This window comes from Channa argus, chromosome 5, assembly GCF_033026475.1.
Source record: "Channa argus isolate prfri chromosome 5, Channa argus male v1.0, whole genome shotgun sequence".
Taxonomy (NCBI): domain Eukaryota; kingdom Metazoa; phylum Chordata; class Actinopteri; order Anabantiformes; family Channidae; genus Channa; species Channa argus.
The window spans coordinates 10,653,820-10,673,114 of record NC_090201.1 but is presented as its reverse complement, the minus strand read 5'-3'; the positions used below and the strand labels follow the sequence as shown (position 1 = coordinate 10,673,114).

The 19,295-nt window shown below is 38.8% G+C and overlaps 1 protein-coding gene across 17 annotated transcripts in view; it reads left to right on the top strand.

Annotated features, from left to right (window-relative positions):
• The first annotated feature begins 1,256 nt into the window (after positions 1-1,256).
• dlgap4b (discs, large (Drosophila) homolog-associated protein 4b) overlaps positions 1,257-19,295 on the top strand; it is a 99,519-nt gene continuing 81,480 nt past the window's right edge. For 9 of the 17 annotated variants that reach the window (XM_067505060.1, XM_067505055.1, XM_067505058.1 and 6 more), the window contains exon 1: positions 1,257-1,598. The gene's annotated coding sequence lies outside the window, so the exon portion shown is untranslated. Of the gene's footprint in view, positions 1,599-5,471; positions 5,633-19,295 lie in introns of all 17 variants that reach the window. The other 8 variants (XM_067505052.1, XM_067505059.1, XM_067505048.1 and 5 more) reach the window with 3 other exon arrangements.

Here is a 19,295-nt window from a genome sequence, read left to right as displayed (position 1 = left end):
TAATAAAGCAATAACCCCATGGTTCTCCTGCTGCATTAGTGCAACTATAGCAAGTTGTGGCTTCATATAGCCGCTTGTCTTTTCCAGTTTTCAGAGGTGTGTTCTATATTGGGGTTTTTTTTGTCCTATTTAATAAATCTGTTAAAGTACATTGGCAAAAATCTTAGTATACCCTAAGTCTAATCAAGGCTGAATGAAAATTGATTGACATGATGAGAGAACTGACAGTAAGGCCTAGTCAACCTAGTGAGCTGTCCGTGGTCCTGAATCCATTTTGTATGTCTGGCTTTTACTTCTTTCAGTTCACTCAGTCTGAGCTGTTTTGATATGACATGCAGACACCATACACTGCTAAAACCTCAAGTGACAAAATAAATCACATTCCAGCAGAGAAAGAGCAGCCTGTAAAAAAGAGGTGGGCAGATCTGCAGTGTCATTTTGTAATAAGTACTATGGTTGTCTGTTTCCTCACAACAGACAATTGTGCATTTTGCAGAAATATGTTCACTCATTATTTGTGCTAATCACTTCAACAATAAGTCATGTTGCTTTTTTGCTGTAAACCTTGAATGGATGTTGTATAATTTATGCATTTTAGTGTAGTATTGCTACAATTGTCATTGCTTTCCACTCATTTCTGTTCAGTATGATGCATACTTTTGGAACCAGCTTTTCACAGTAAAGCTCAAGTCTGCATTCATATTTCTTGCGCTGAAACGTATATTTTCAATGCAGGGTCTAATGTTTGTCTGACTTCATACTGTATGTGAGTCTAAAGTATAAAAGTACACCACTGGTCCATATCACTAAAATATTTGTAAAAGTAATTACAAATATTTTAACTATTAATACAGTTTTAGTTGAATCTAAAAGACAGGGTTGTGTTTGTGCCTTGTATCTAACCTCGGTCACTCAGTTTTAACTGGTAAACGCGTATTTGATGCAGTGGTCACGGGTGAACTCAGATTTAATGCATTGAGATTGAGGTTATTTGGGAACCATTTTTGTCCTTTTAGCCTGTCTTATGTTAAGTTTAGGAAGCTAAAAGTGGCAAAAGCACCGCAACTGAATGATCGGCAACCTAAATACACTGAAGCCTTTCACCTGAGATTTGTCACCCCCCTCCCTTTTTTTCTCAGTCTCTCTCCCTCTCCCTCTCTCTCTCTCTCTCTCTTTCTCTCTCTCTGGACTTTGTTGGTTGGTTGCAGCAGTGTCTCATTATCTATCCCGGCTCTCCTGATGGACTGAAGCAGCCCCCCCACCCCCCATCCACCCCCTCTCCGGTTGCCTCTCCGTTTACGTCTCTGTGTGTTGTCTCTGAACGTGCAGCTGACTGAATATAGAGCCTGATAATGGAGACAGCCGTGGACCGGAGCTTTTGCATCTCCTCCCGCCGGAGACATTCAAACTCACCGGACACATAAAGCGACAAAGGAAAAATACCCCAAATACCGGTTTTCAGCGGTATTCGGCTGCTCGCGTTTTCTTCTTCTTTTCCATCCACACGTCTTCAACAACAAATGCTTTGCTCGGGAAGTTACGGACAAAACGCGGATAAATTCTCCAAGTCGTCTCCAATTTTCGAGAGGCGCTCTGAGGTAAATTACAGAAAAGCTCTACATTGACGAAAACTGTTGAAATACTGTTTGATGTTTGTGTCTAGAAGCCCACATATCGCCACACATCACTGGATGTATGTTTTACATATTAAGGAAAATCTGTGAGACAGGAGTGAACAAAGTGGGTGGTAAAGGTGACTCATTATGATTCAAACGCTGTTTTGGACTCAGTGTTTGCACTGCGTCTTTGCAGGTTTGAAACACATACAGGCTATAGGCTGTTTCTTGAACATTTTACAGGCACTCTCAAAGGACGTCGGCTTGCCGGTGTCTATGTGGTTAAACCAAAAATAAAAAACCCCAACAAAAAAAATAAAAAACAGTGGGCGATCTGTCTGTGTGTCTGAAACGATGCAACTCCTCCACGGTTTTCTCAGCAATGTTATGTTTTTATAGGCAAAGAATCGCGTATTGGAGGCTCTGAGTCTTGGGTGGGAGCTGATGGCCAGTTGACATTTGTGACTTGTCAGATTGGGTTAAAGATATGTTAATCACACACGGCAAAATCTACCTCTGCGCCTGTATAGGAATGAAGGACAATAAGAGTTAAAAAGGCAATAATTTTGCATTTATTTGCAGTTTGCCCTTAATATGCTATTATTTCCTATATTGTTCATGTTTATTCTGATCAGCACAGTAATGTCTGCAAGATTTCTGAAATGTGAGCTTGCTCACCATCATGTCAGGTGGCCCTAAAACGGAGAGACATGTTAATAAATTTAAAATTGAGTAAAATACCTTATCCCACCTTATCTTATTACCATATCTCTTTAGAGTCATGAATCCCTTGAGAGAGCCCAAACTGCCATCATTTTATGGCAAAAGAAAAACATCAGATTTAGAGCGAGATTAGTTTTCTGTAAATAATGATAAATGTGGGAGTTTTTCAAATGATAGAGAAGAGTAATTGCTGCTATGTGGCCACGGGAGCGTGTTTCCAGAGATGATGATTTAGCTCAGTCTAACAAACCCTTATTTACAAGGTCAATTATTCCACAAACTAAAATGAATCACCCATCCGACTCTGTCCACTCAGCAGTCAGCCTCCCACAGCATGGCTGAGTGGCGCCAGCTCAGAATATTGAAGATCAGGAAAATTAGACATGTTGACCAAAATCTATGAGAAATTGTAAACAGAGTGTCATTAATACCAGGAGAATGTGGCTGTGTATCTCTGAAAAAGGGAAGCTTTGTCATTAACTTATCCAGTTCCAGCTGAGCTCAACCAGGGATACCAGTCAAGATAAACTGTTCTCCACACTTTGATCAAATTATCTCCAATGCTGCACGACTGTATAGGTGACATGTTGTTGTATTCACTTGATGTATTATAACATGCTTGGATCCTTTAACAGGTTGCAGTGACTTTCATTCCCTCAAATTACCAATGGATTTAGGTCTAGATACCCTTTTAGCACAGCTTTGGAGCGACCTGGAAAGCAGCCTAACTGCTGCGTTAGTGGCCTCAATTTGCTTCCACTGCAAAAAAAATGTCAGAAAAAAATAGTAGGCTGTGCTAACTCATAGACATTTATGTCCATCTTCCCTCTCTTGTTCTCTCACTCTCTCTCATCTACTTTCACACACTCTACCTCTCTCTCCCCCTCCTTCTCGTATGCACTCACTCAAACTGTGTCTCATCACATCTCATCACTCTTAGCAGCACTCTGCCCTCTCTGCTTGTCACCGTTACACACGCACACACAGACACACACAAAGAAGCATACCTTGCCCACGGTCATGCTGGATATTATTTGATAAAATCTGTAATCTTTGCTCTTACCTCTCATACACATCATCTTGTGTGACTACTTGACTGTTTTATTCAGTTTGCACTTGTGGAGTTGCTTAATGTACACAGTGAACTCTCTGACCTCATTACTAGGTTAGCTGTGTATTTAAATATGTAACAAATGCCTGTGTTTCATGTCACATATATGGATGAGAGGAAAGGGTGTCAGAGTATATATAGAATTTCAAGGGCAGGTCATTTCTATTTTCTGTATTTGCGCAGTGGTTTCATTTCATAAGGATAGCATAGTGCAGGGGCCCATTTATAATGTATAGAGCAGTCCTGTATTAAATATCTGCAGAGTCGGAGGTGTGTATTCCAGTGCTCAGCCAGTAAGCTAGATTACACCATATTGCATCAAAGGAGGGGTGAAGGAAATATGGGGAAGTGGAGAACATGTTCAGTGTTCTTGTGTTTGTTTGGAGAGCCAATGTTAGGACCTGTTAGAGTGTGTGGGCTAAGTGATAATTATTTAAGTCGGTACTTTAATGTTACTGCAGTAAATCAGAGTCGCAATGCTGATGTCTTAAACAATAGGTTAGAGATTAGAAGATGATATCACTCGTGCTGAAGCCTAAGGGTGATAACTTAGAAGGAAGCCTATGATCATGTCTCAGTAGACTCCGAAGCTGCAGAAACAGATAAAGTGGCAGAAGTCTATACATCTATAATCTATACAGCCTCACTAAAAAGGTAAGATGTCTTCATTCCCCCTGTTGGAAACCGTGGCTGCAGAAGAAACCAAATCTTTTATATCTATGTTTACATTCACATTTAGTCATTTAGCTGGTGTGTTTAACCGAAGCGACATACATGGGAAGTACAAGGCAAGCAAAAATCTAAGTCAAGGAGAAAACATCAAAGCAATGTCCTATTAGAAGAACTGTTTCCGTTTCTCGAGAAGCAAGTGCACGAAAGAGCAGAAAGGAAGTTATTTTTTTTGTTTAATTTTGTTTGTTGAATAGATTAGAAGTTTATAGGAACGTGCGGAAGATTTCTGTTTTCATCAGTTTTTTGAATATTTGGAGTGCGTTTGCTGAGCATGCAGAGTTTAGTAGCTCGTTCCACCATCGTGGGATCACTGAGCTGAAGAGTTTTCCCTGATGTCTTTTGTGCGGTGCTGGGACCCACAGATGTTGTTCGTTGTCAGAGCACAGCGGATGGGAGGGACTGTAGACCTGAATTAGGGCGTTGATGTGAGCAGGAGCTGTTGAGTTGATCACCCTGTAGGAAGAGACAGAGATTTGAACCTGATGTGGGCAGCTACAGGAAGCTAGTATAGAGATCTGAAGAGTGGTGGGACATGAGTCCCTTTTGGCTGATTAAAAATGAGGCACACTGCTGCATTTTGGATCATCTAAAGGGGTTTGATTGTGCATACCGGATATGACCAGCACCTACACAATGAGTTGGGTTGTATATTCCGTGATGTAGGGTGTGATCATTCTGATGTTGTAGAGGGCAAATCTGCATGCCCTACTACTGAGGAGATACTGAGGAGATGTTGTCCCTAAAGCGCAGTTGGTCGTCCATGATGACCCAAAGATTTCTGGCCAAATTAGTGGGGACAATCACTGCAGATCCAGAGTTGATGTTGTGTTGCTTCAAAGGTCTGGATGGGAATACTTGGAGAGGTTAAGCTGAAGATGTCTTTCTTTCATCCAAGCAGAGCTGTCAGAGAGACAGGCAGAAATGAATGATGAGACAGTGGAGTCATCCGGTGGAACGGACAGGAAGAGCTATGTGTAATCAGTATGGCAGTGATAGAAAAACCCATGTGAGTGGATGACAGGAGCCAGAGATGTATAAATGGAAAAAGAAGAGGACCAATAACTGAGCCCAGTGGCACATTGGTAGAGAGGCTATGACTGTTAGAATAATGCCCCTGCCAAGATACCTTTAAGATTTGTCCTGATAAGTAAGACCAAAGCCAGACTAGAGCTGATCCGGAGATGCCTAAGTCAAGTGTGCGGACAAGAGGATCTGATCGTTCACAGTGCCAAATGCTGCAGATAGGTCAAATTTGATTGAGACAGAAAACTGACGTGCGGCTTTTGCAGTTTGCAGAGATTCCACGACCATCAGGAGTGGAGTGACCACTCTTGAAGCCAGACTGGTTGACTTCGAGGCGGTTGGGGGTGTGGGCAGAGTTGCAATGACCAGTGAAGAGAACTACTCCGGATTGAGATCCCTGAGGTTGCGGCGGAATAATCCAAGTTTGGTAGGAGAATGCGAAGGTCTATAGGGATCAGAGTGACCTCTGATCTCTGTGTCCTTTTTGTACTTGTTCTCAATAAAGCTTTTTGGAATTAGATCACAGCTTTGCATCTATTTACAATACTGCTACAAGCTGTTTTGGATGAACAGTCTGTGCTTGTACCGGTACAGTATGTAAGCGTTAAAACAAAGGCTGTCTCCCTGCCTATATTTGCTTGTTTGCTTTCCATTGCAATGGGGGAAAATAACTAGAATTGTCAAAAATGAATCATTTACATGCAAATGTCAAACAGTCACCATTTTTGCTCTATATTTGTCAGGGAAAAAATGTCATTGGGATCTTTGAAAAGAAAACATCCATGCTTATACGCCTGTTGAGATGCGAGAAACTGGATTCTGCTAAGGAAAACCGGAAATTTAGAATAAGTGAATTGTTTAGGAAAGATAATGGATAGATAATAAAAGCAGTGTTTGTCATGAAATACATATGGTGTGGCACAACTCACACCTATCTGCCGATAACTGAATAGTACACACAATCTAAGGAAATGAAAAGTAAACTTAGAAATTATGCCAGTGATGATAGCTTTACCTCCTTGCTTTGCTTACTTTTCCCACTTACCCTAACCTGTCTAGTATTTGTTTTTCAACTGGTCAGAACCTGCTTGTTCTGACCTCTATTTAAAAACTAAACATTTGGAAAGAAATTGTGCACATCTCTCAATTGCTACATTCCACATCAACCCCTTGGAATCAAAACAGTGTCTGGGTACGACTGACATCAAGCAAGACAGGTTTCACATCAACTAAAGCCTCGTTTATTTGTCCAAAACCTAATGTCCACAATAATAAAAGTTTGCACCTCACTTCCCCAGAGATTGCAAAGTTAGGAATGGGTGTCAAATACTCTTTTCACCTGACCTGCAGCTATTAGCCATGCTAGCCATGCTGTGCTGGGACACTAGGCTTGGCAGAAGTTCAGCCTGCCAAGGGGAAACCTTTGCCACTAAGGGTGTTGTAATTCTGCATGACATGCTACTAGTGTCAGTGTGACCACAAAACACTGTTTAATAGTGAAGGCAGAATTTGTTCTATGCATCTGAGAATAATGATGTAGGCAGGAACTTCAAAACTGAATTGTCAGTTGTGATAATTTGTGTTATCCCACTGATTACTCCTACAGTTTGTGTGTGTGGCAAACACTGTAGAGCTAATTACAGTACTGGCTTTTGACATTTGCGCATAACAATAACCTAAGCCCCTGTCAAAGCTAAACACTCACTCTTACTTCAGCTTGCACAGTATGATGAAAGTCAGACTGAACCCTGCACTGACATTTAACATGAGTAATTTGGACAATACTGGGCTGTAGTGAACTTGTGTCTGAATTGTGGACATGATTATATTTACTTATTTACTTATATTGTACTTAATAACACCTGATAATACTAGTGATAACAATTATATGAACATGTTAGTTGATGTGATAATATACCTGTATGAGTACAATGAAATGGTAAATGATAGACCATGTGCTTTACAGTGTTTGCATACTGATTTGTCAAATGTTTATCTGCTACCTATTTAAAATTCTGTCAAGTATTCAAATAAGCATCCACTAAGAAGATTTGTCATGCAGTGGTTCTCCACATTTTCTATTCTGCTAAGCTTAAAGTCTCTGGAACCCCAAAGATAATTATGCTCTTTTCCAAAGCTTTGCTAATGACCATATGAAGTTATGCAAAACACCCACCTGAGGTCAAAATGTGTATGTCTAGGAAAAGTTGAAGTGCTTCTCAGGTTTTATGCCTCTGTGTTTGTGTGTGTGTGTGTGTCTTATTTCATGTGTAATATCCCTGCTTAGAGCATTGTCTGCTGGCCAGTCACTTGAGCAAAAGACATCGTTTCCTATAATTCAAATGAGTCTCTACTTGGAATTTTGCAGCAAATCTAGCATTTGTACATGGATTCAGCTCATCCAAACTCAGCAAATGGAAACATGTCTCTGTGTCCATCTAAGTTCTATTCCTCACATAATTAATAGCAGTCCAAATATCCAAAAGAATTGTATATGTTTTGGTTAATGTACGTCAGTACTGCACACAAAGTCTTCCAAAGTCAATAATTTTCCTTGTCAGGAAGATCTATTCTCCTTAGGAGGATTAACTGCTTTTAGCAAAACAGCCATAACTGAAAGAGGCCAGTAAACAGTAATGGATCAATATTTGATTGGCAGTATTTTTTATTGTGTGTACATGTACAGTCCACAGTATCCTCTACTGTATGTCTATGAGTCCGAGAAGTGCCACTTTGTGTGTAAGGTGTAGATTGTAACTGACTGCAACGCACAAGTCCTCTAAGGTGTCTTACGAATATTTTTTGTTCTGAGTCAAATATTGTGGCTTCCTAGTCCTCTTTTTTTTAAACTTTGGCTTTCCTTTGGCTGGAGGATTGAACGTGGTATGAATGTTGAATCTTAGTGACATGTTTAGTTCAATTATTGAGCTGGACTTTTGGAGACAACAAAAGCCAACAACAGATTCCAAGGGCTTCCCAGTAGCAGTAGCTTGTTGGTTTGAATCTGAATCTCTGTCTTCTACGCTATCAACTATCCCATTGGGGGCCTCAAAATTTCCATGTTCTACTTATTGCTGGTAAAGTGCAGAATAGATTATGTGTTTTATTCTGAAAGTAATTCTCAAGGCAAAATTATCTGATTCTTGTCTTTTTTAAAATATTGACTAATTAATTTTACATAGCAAGTGTTCTGAAGCAGATGGAAGACACATAGAAGATCACGAGGGTTTATTCATGCAAATTAAGCAATCATGAAGAATTTCAAAGTTTGTGCCCCAACTCTGATAATAAAGACTTTTAAACTTTAAATTAGAGTGAAAACAAAGAGACTAGACATAAGAAATATTTTTTTTTGCCCTGTAGAACCCCAGTTTGTCAGTGCTGTGCAGAACATGATGTTCTGGTTTTGTACTGTGCACATATTCTTCATTTCTTTCGTGTGCTCTTGTGCAAATTTCCTGCTCAAAATTCTCCTGCATCTGCCTTTTTCTCCCCACCCTAATCCTACCCTCCAAACTCAGACTAGAAGCCACCCACCAACACACCCAGTCATCTTTCTCCCTCTCTTCCGAGCCACCTAATAACAAGGCTGTTCCACACTCAAGCCTGCATTAGGATGCAGACCCCTCTCTCTCCTGCTCTTTCTCAATGGCCTTAATCCTTTCCTCCTCTCTGCTTTGAATGATAGCCTCACCAACAACCCCCCCATCTCTGGCAGGAACCAGCCCACTGCAAAATAGTGATGTGTCTTGTTGAGTGAGCGGTCTTGCTGTCAGCTGCTCAGTTGATACATTTAGTTTGGACATTATCATTAAAAAGAATGTAATTGCTGTATATACACCTGCTTTTAGCTATGAACAATACATTTGATATTACTGATGTATATATATATATTTTGTCCGGTTTATCCTGTGAGTTCAGCTTCACCACATTTGTCAGCATGGTGAGCTGTTGGGGGTTCAGTGTCTTACCCTCCACTGTTCTACCGGCTTGTGAGCGGCACTTCTGGGGATTGGCTGGTGCCCATCTTGCCTAGGGACACTTCAACATGTGGTCAGGAAGAGCGGGGCACGAACCTTTGACCCTATGGTCATTAGGCGGCCACTCTACCACCTGAGCCACTGCTGCCCCCTATGTTGATGTATAAAAAATATTATTATAAAACATGAAATGCAGAATAACTGGCTAGATGACAACAAAGCTAACTGAACCAGTCATTTTACTGTTTAGTGTCCTGTCATATTTGCAAAAATTATAAAGCTATAGGTGGAAGAGAAGACAGATGTTAGTTGTTGCTAGACTAACAAGTTAGCACATTATATAATCTTTATTTAAAGATTTCAGCTAGCTGTTCTCTCCCATTTCAGTTGTTATGCTGAACAAACTCTCCTACAGCTTCATTTAGCACACATCATTTTTATTTGGCTCAAGCAAGAAGCTGTGCCTCCCTATCATACAAATAAGTATATTTCCCAAAATGTTTGACTCTTTGCACACATCACTAGCTGAATAATCCTGACTGAGGATAATGATGTTGCCATTACTGTATGTGTCTGTGCATACTGTACACAGTTTAAAAGTATTTTACCACTTGTCGAGTGTTTCTCTATGGTGTCAGGATGTATGTTGTTTGCTTCTCCACGCCTGAAACACACTATCACACACACTTGTCTGATGACGGTTCCTCTGCAGCCACTAATATTGAGAATTGTTTGTTATCAAAAAGGAGTTCACTCAGTCTCATTCAGATGCTACCATCTCCTCATACCCTCCGCACACCATAGAACCAATTGAAAACATAAAATTACATGAAATTAGAGGAACAAGCGGTGAGGAGGCCCACCTCTTTACTTGTTAAACCTGCTCCCAGTGCCTTGGTAATCATCTCTCCCTTTCTTTTACACATACACAGACATACACATATACATGCTGTACACTCCCATTTCACTGACATGAATAGTACCTTCCATTTATGTGAACACACCATAATAATGTCATCCATGCTGCCCATAAAATGCAGCTGAAGAGCTGGTCTGACTGATAAATTAAAAATCGGCTGCTTCTAACATTTTGTTTCACATTTTACAGATTACTGCAAGAGGTATCTAGGAAAGTGAAATGTAGAAAGAAATAAAGTCATAAACATACAGTATCTTCACGAACAACTTATTTGAACTAAATTAAAAGGGGAGTCATAAAGGCATAGAATGCACTTTTAGTATTATTTGTTTATGTTTCCTTCTATTTGTGCTCATTCACCTTATCTCATCAGTGGCCCGCTGCTTTATCTGTTAATAGAATAACGTGTTGTGTTTCACAAAATATAATATGTATGCTAGTACTGTATATAAAGTGAAAGAGCAAGTTATGTAGTCTCTTCATAGTACACAAATACAGGGAACGCTCAGGGACTTTGAGTAATAAAAAGTAATTTCAGGGTATAATACAATGAGATACAGACTGCAGGTTTTGTTTTCATTTCAGTGTGTTTTCTTTGTCTCTATCTATCTGCAATAAGCAAACTCTTCCCTAGCTTACCTGGTTCTACCTGAAAACAACTTACATAATGTACTTGCACGGGAAAAAGATATTGATCTTTATAGTTACCTTTTAAACACACAGACAAATACACACACACACAAAAAGCCCATGGCATTCACTTATCTAGTTTGGGCTCAAATTAATCGGGGCTTGACCTCAATATCGTGCAGTGATCGGTAAAATGCTTTTAAACACATTCATAGTTTGCCTGTTGCGCTCCAGTGTCTTTGAAAATAACTGTTCTGTCTCTCTCTTACACTGTATTTATGTGTATGTGTGCTTGTGTGTGTGTGTCCACACTACATTAAAACTTACACAGTAAACATTTTACAAATGTGGAAGTTGAGTTAACGTACCCCATGCCTTAACTTTACAGCTACTAGACCCCCTGCTTTAATTATTTACAGTATATGGATGAGTCCTTTCCTTTCTACTGTTTATTTTTCTCTCACAGCCTTGCATTTTCCAATCATAATGTCTGAGATTTCCTAATACACAAGGAACTCACTCTTTGTTTGTACTGCTGTTTTTGTATGGAAAAGTTAAATTCATATTGTCTATAACATTCAGCATTTGCAAAGAGTTATCCGTAAATACTGCAGATTATTAATTTATGGTGACATACAGTGTTTGCTTGGGTAAGTCTTGAATCATAATTGCACTGTTATGGTGGCTTGGGTTTTTGTCACTAATTGTATATTAACTAATGCAGCATTAACCACAGGAGAAATAACACAGTGTGGCACAAATTAATGGCACTGCAAAGACACAAGAAATCAAGATACAGAAGAGTACACTGAGATTAGTTTCCTGCACTAATTGCCTGACATGATGCTGATTGTGCTGCTACTCCACTGTTTGATGGTTCACCAAGGCACGAGGACAGACATGCACTTTTTATAGGCTTCTGATTGGATTGTGCAGTTGCTGCAAGTGATTCTGGTCTGAAGTAACTTGGTTGTCTACCTAACATAAATGGACTAAGTCCTTTCAGTTGCCTGCACACTTTGCATTTGCTTTTATGTTATAATGTATATAGTTTCACTATATTCAGCTATGTGCTAATTGCCATGTCTACTTGGGATTTTCAAATCTTTGCATTTGTGAATCACTTTCATATGCCCTGTGTTTAAAACATAAATAAACCTGCCATGCGTTTCAATATGAGTTGTTTTGGAGTTATTACTGGAGTCCTCTGAAGCACAGACCTGTAGGTGACTCATAAAGCATGGCACCTAGTGAGAGAAACAGAAGAGCAAATGTGAGGATTGTGGAGATAAATACTGCCAGGTTCACATACCAGCTCCAGAAAAAAGAGCAATGATGAGTGCAAAAGCTCAGGAGACACAAACATATACAAAATAGGTTATTAATACATTTGTATATTAGGTAGTTATAGCCTTTGAGCTATAACTACAAAGAAGCTTAGATTCATCTTCATACATTGTGTGACATATTGTTCTCCGTCAGGCATTTAACCTTGAATTGTGGAGCAGTGCTTATATAGGCTACTATATTTAAACCTCCTTTAGCAATGCATCTCCCTTTTTGGAAGGTTAACGTGCCAAAGTGTGTTTTCAGATGCTGAGCCTTGTTCTAAGACAAGGAGAAGAAGGCACTTATGCAGCAATTTGCCCACTGGTTTCATTGGTGGTCAGGGGGTCTAATTACACATAGAATAACAGTTTAATTTACGAATAGTGACCTAGAAATGATTTTAAGATTTTGGGGCGACAGTGGCTCAGTTCATAGAGTGGCCGCCCACCGACCATAGGGTCACAAGTTCACTTATGTATTTATATACATATGTTGGTTATATTTTTGTGTAATATTTAGATCTAAAATTCAAAATATACATTCTGAGTAAATATTTAAATATATGTTTAATATATATTTGTAATTTACTAACTATTACCCACACTCTTCTTGGAAATTGTGCTATTTACATGTAGAACTAGGTAGATCAAATGAATGCTTAAACAGAGACCATCGGTCATAATACAGTTCAGATGCAGCCAGTAGTTTAATGTTAAACTTTCTTTCAAATGCTCTTGTGACATTGAATGATAATTATAAACTATAAGGAACAATGTCACTTATAAAAAGAGGTCAAATTGAGGCTCTAGCCATGAAAATACTTTCTCTGTCTCTCTAAGAGCATCTAAACATTTAAAGAAGGCTCATCTTTGTAACCTTAGCTTTGCATCACTGCTTATCCAGTCATTGAAGATTAATAAGGTTATCAATGTCAGTCAAACCATAAGCATGTCTTGAATGAATGGCCTGAAGCGACCTTGGCCAATCTGTGGAGAGAGCAACTAATTATATCGTCCTTTTTTGCAGCGTCACAGTAACTTAGCACTGTAGAGCTAATTCATGCTAACCTTTGTTGCTCACTGTTGTGAGTGTTTTCAGTGCATTTGATAAGTTGTGAAGGGAGACAAAAGCCCTCTTGGCACTAAAGCACTTATCACCAGCTTTTACACTAACAGATGCAAGCAATAAGGATCAAAGATCTCAATTGTGATACTGTACATTATTGCTGCCTCTACTAGCCAGTTTTTGTTAGGATAATAGCCTGCAACGAAAGATTTTACATTGCTATATTGTAGAAGAAACAGCTCCTATGTTCTTTGTTGGCTGAGTAAAGTGCACATACAATAATTAATGTAATATATGTATAAATTTATTACTAGGGTCAAGAAGGAAAAGGCACTTAAATTTACTTGATTAAACTTACATTATTAAGATGATGTGGTATGTAGCTTGACTGTACAAATAATAAGTAGACCTTGACCAGAGTTGGCTTAGGACTTAAAAGTGAGACGGCTAGACATATAACTGGAGGATAAATGCTGTCAGTGAGAGTCGCCAAAGCTTACAGTGAATTCTAAAAATGGATAACTAGTGAAGAGAAGCCAAAGTTGGAGCTATGTGCTGGTTAAAATCCCGCCTGCTACATTCTGCACAGTGGCAGGAGGGGAAATGAATCATCTAATAGCAATCATTACAATAACGAGCACTTTAACACGGCTCAAACTGGAAAAGATTCAGAAAGTCATGCCCTTTCCAAGTAGTTTCTTTTCCTCTCTGTGGCACAACAAACCTAGTATTTTGTGCTATGTTTGGTGTCAGGATGACTTTACCCGAGTTAACGTTCGAACTGATTATTATGCTTTTATTAGTGAACAACAGGTAATCAAAAGAACTGCAGTACAGGCAGTATAACAAGTACACTTCAGCGCTTACATTATGTACAGGCATCACTATATAGACAAATGCAGCTGGTCCAGCATATGATCTCTGAGTCTGCTTTAGTAAATTTAAATATGTATTTGGTTTTTCTTCTTTAGGCCGCTGACATCAGAATTGTCAAGTTTTTTCAGTGTCCCATCACATTTATAAAATGTTATTTTATTAATGTCATGTCAGTGCTTTCTTTGCTACTGTCATATAAATCATGTAACCTCCATAATAAGTGGCCATGGCCATTTTGCAAGCATACTAGCTGCCTACAGCCAGCTTGAATCTGGTACATATAAGTCCATTCCATTACAGAGCAGATTATAATGAAATCGTGTTTGAACTTGAGCATTTGTTTATAAAGTCAAATAAAAAAAGAAAAACAAATTGCTCTGGGTCAGAGGACAGTAATCTTTTTAAATGCCTGTGTGCTTACGCTGAATCATTCCGAATTTCACTCAACCGTGCAAAACAGATGTGATGTGAAAACATTTAAAATGGGTCAGGAATAATGCAATATATAATACTGAGGCTTTTGAGCATATTGCTCTGTGACTAGTGGTCTCTGTCTGCCTGGCCACCAATCATACCCCATGTCTCATCAATAGGGCCTAATATTGTTCACTGACTGTGACAGACTCACAAAGAAAGCAGGAGATTGGTTGAGGGAATGATGCTAAACCACTAGTGTGGTAAATCAATTGATTTCAGAAGGAGAGCAACATTGAATGCACCATAGCACTTAGTGAAAAAAGCTTGAATTGACTGAGCTTCTTGCCTTAAGGGCTCTTGTGTGCATGTGTGTGCTATGTCTATGTTTCATTGGTATGTACTGTACATTGTTTACTGTACATTAAGTGTCTTTAGCAATGCTAGCGGCTTTGTTTCAGCCCTATTTAGCATCTCTAGCGCTAATGCTAATGTGTGCACATTAGCATGCCCACAAGTAAAATGTAAACATGCTGATATTAGCGTGAAAATTTTTTAGCTTGTTCACCATCTTTGTTTAGCATCTCATCATTCTAAGATTTTCCGCAGTAAATGTAAACTACTCTGCTAATACAAGCACACACAAGCATGAATGCTTGCTGTGTCGCTGGAGGGGTGGGGTCATACAAAACTAAGCAAACTTAATTGACATGTTTTGGACAATTTGAGAAAAATTATGAAAAAACTTGAGATACATGATGAAATACATACATATTTGCATCATAATCTCAAAGTTTTTTTTTAATACAATGATATCTAAAGGAAAAGTAACCGGGATGATGTGATGTCCAGTAGGTCTATGTTAGTATTTGTTGAGAGAGAAGATCCAGAACTCCAAATGTCATGGTGACACCAGACTAATGCAGTCAACCAAAGTGAAGCTGACTATTTTTGTGTCAGGGACCAACAGTGACAAAGCACTGGAGGGACACATGTTGTGTTGGGAGGGAGTAGAGGGAGGATCCTCAACCTAATTATAAATATTCAGAACTATAACACAGTTCAGACTGAAAACTGCATCATAATTCAGAATCTACCTAGAATGAGCTAGAGGTCAGACTATATACTTCTGTGAAATCAAGATGCTCCCCTGAGAAGTGTCACTGCACACAGTGACATTAGAAATAAATAAATAAATAGATAGATAGATAGATAGATAGATAGATAGATAGATAGATAAATAGATAGATAGATAGATAGATAGATAGATAGATAGATAGATAGATAGATAGATAGATAGATAGATAGATAGATAGATAGATAGATAGATAGATAGATAGAAAGAAGTTTGCAAATAAATAGCAAAGACAAGCATTTTCTCCAGATAACACTTGAAGCACCTGTGCTTGCTCAGCAGAGCACTATTACAAGATAGCGCTACCTGTAACAACAACGTAATTGTTGCCTTGAGGCTGTTTTATACTGACAGAAATGTATCTTCTTCCTCCTGTGGAGACAAGTGCTTATCCTGAATTGAATCACCCTGCAGTGATTCTCATGTAATCTTGACCTGCAGTCTTTCACTACAAAAACTGCACTGTCTCACGTTAGTTGATCAATAGAATTGGTTATAATAAAGCCTGTAAAGAAATTAACTATATATTGTAGTAATCAAATATACATTTGTGGCATGACTGCCATAAGTAGATCATTACTGTAATTGCTCAACAGCAGCATAATGACCATGAGTTCATCAAGTTCCAAAGAAAGTGTTACTCATTTTGGGAAGTGCTCAGCTATGCCGTTGCAATGTCCCTCTGTGAAATTTTAAGCTTATTTTAATCATATCATTAGGCTGTATATTCAACAGCCTGATAATGTATACTGGAAGTTGATTTTAATTAGAAACTCTCAAATGGCTGTTGGAGTTTAGTTTGTTTGGGTCAAGTAAATCAGTTTATTCAGTTGGTTTAAATGTTAACTCTTTATCACCCCAGTAAAGTACACATTTTATGGCTTCTAATGTTTTCTAACACACTGTGATGTAGCTGTAATGTACAACATTTGTAACAATTGTATCTCTTCCTGTAAACACGAGTACAGTGTGTATAAATAGATCATGGGTGACAATTAAGTAAAAACCCAGTTTTATTAATATAAGTTTGCCATAAGAGTTTAAATTGTTGATAAAGGTTGTTTATTAGTACGCATTTTAAAATGTGGTGTCAATCACTTTATCATACTCTAAGTTATATATAAGGCTTACAAATATCAAGTGAGTAGACTGTTATTGTATAAACAATACATTAACATATAGCAGCTGTATGTACAGCAGGCGAAATTAAATTCATAATGCGAATTGTTTTAGTGCTGTTTTACTCTCATTATATTCATCCTTAACAATGTGAAAAACAAATCAATATCTTCTGTGAAAACAGAAGATAAACTGTGCCTTAAAGTTTACTTGTACAATAGATGACGAGTCTTGGGGGTAATGTTTAGCAAAGCGTTTAAACATTAGATCAAGTTGGTCTTTGAAGATGAGTGCCTCAGTCAGTCTTCTAACGTATTTAACATCTCCCAGGTCATGTTGTATACCAAGGTCAAAAGCAGAATTCAAACTCTGTGACATTGCAAGTAAATACATGTGATTCAGTCTGCTGAGCCATCTTGATCACACACCCACTGTGTGTGTCAAAGATGCGGTAAGAGAAGGTTGACCTTCACAACAGCAGTGCACTTTGCACCTGTTAGCCGGCCACATGATCCATGTATATTTGATGCAAAACCTCACTCGACCTTTTCAGAAGTAGAACAGGAAGTATTTCTTCTGACGCAGCTCCCTAGACTGGATATAATTTGATGCTTTTGTATCTGAAATATTTTGTATATGTTGCCTATGCGTGATGTATTGCCATCTTTGATGGTTTAAAGTGACAGAGCATATGTAGGCTCTAAATAGGCCAACTAGTGACCTAATTTCCAGGACTTCTGTCAGTTGAAATGGGTCTGCTCCAATGAGGAGCAGAGAAGATGGAAGGAGAGAAAAGGGGAGGAGAGGATGCAACATAAATATGCTTGAAGATAAAGATGACAAGTAATAGAGAAAGACAAGAATGGAGTTGTTTTATGAAATGGTAACATTTTGGAGATGGAGGTGTGGTATGCAGCAGAGGGCTGACTAGATTGTCTCTACTACTACACATGGTCCCTGCATTGACTTCTACAAATGTGCGCACACACACACAAGACCAAAAATAACCTGGCTATTTTGGCACTACCACTAAAAAGCTGACTTAAGGATTAAACTGGTTAATCTGCAGGTCGGACAGAACAACAGATTTTGATTATTGGAGAAAATAAGAAGAGATGTTAACATACAGCAGTGAATCGTGACAAGTTGTGTGTGTGTCTGAGTGGGTGTATTTGTGAGATGGAAGGACAGAGGATGGAAAATACTCCTGTACAGTATGTTTAGCCTCTTTACATGTGCCTTGATGCAATGTGTACCGTATGTGTCTGACTGGTGACCTTTTGACTGGTCTATCCCAATTTGGCTAAATGTGGAAGCTAAATGTGGATTATTTTGAAGTGGAAAGCTTTGATTTGTTTAAATCCATGCTCTTTTCTAAGCAAGCTAATGCCTTGGTACTTTGAAGCCGACTTCTATCTCTTTTAATGCTCTTGCAATATTTTTCTTTTGTTCTGCTCTTCTCCCTGCTTCCTTTCTTTTTTGCCTTCTTCCCCCACCCCTCCTGCAGCTGCCATTGTCCTTGTTTTTGACCTATTTAATGACCTGTACTGTGCCCTAACAACATAAGGAACCATCAGTTTTTGTCTTTACACCAACGCTATGGCTCCACACAGCCATTGGCAAGGCCCTGAACATGTGGGAGTTGTATGGATAAATAAGACTGAATTTTGTCTGTGTTGACTCATAGCAAGGCTAAAACATTGATGTGCTGATCTTTAAATATACTTGATTCATGTCAATCTTCCTTCCAACAATATCCACCAAAATATGGTTAGAAAATGATTCACCTGTCATCTTCAGCCTCTGTTAGCATAGTATTTGTTCATTATTTGACAATGGCAGTAGCAGGATTTTCAAAGCAGTGACAGTTCCTAAGATAACGTGTAAATGGTTAACACCGATGTGACTCATGCTACCAAACTCTGCAAGATTTCATGCACTAGTTTGCATTAATACTGCAGAACAATCTCAACAGGCATATGCTGCTATACCAGGGGATGTTCATGTTAAATATGCAAGGAAAGAAAAACATTAATATTCTTAAGGGGAACTCTCCTACTTTTTGGTACCTTTTCCGTCTTGTCTAAGTCGATCTATTACAGCCTTTCAGTGTGTTCCATTTTTAAAATGATTAAAGGACGAATAATCTTTTGAGCCCACACACTAAAAGCAAACTCCACATAACAAGAGGAGAGGAAGCTCTCAACTTCTCAGCATGACTTGTGCAACAGGATTAGCAAATCGCTGTGACAGTTTGACATTTGAACCCTAGGGTAAGCCTAGCTGGTGAAGTTAGGCTGTTGATAGTTGATAGTGATGGGGTCCTGACAGTGCCTGTTGGTATTATCATAAACGTTTGTGCTGCACCAACAGTATCCCTGCAAGAGCTTCTACCATGGTTTTACCATAGGGGCAGATTTAAGAAGGATTGGCTTTTAATCCTCCAGGGGTTGCACATGCTGGGAGATAATAGCTCAATTCTGTGACACTACAGATGTGGGATAGAAATCTATTCTGAATATGTATAGTGGAAACATTAGAGAACAGTTACTGATGGGTTATTTCTTATAATTTACATTTACATAAAGATTTTAGTTGACATTGTATTCAGTCAACAGCACAC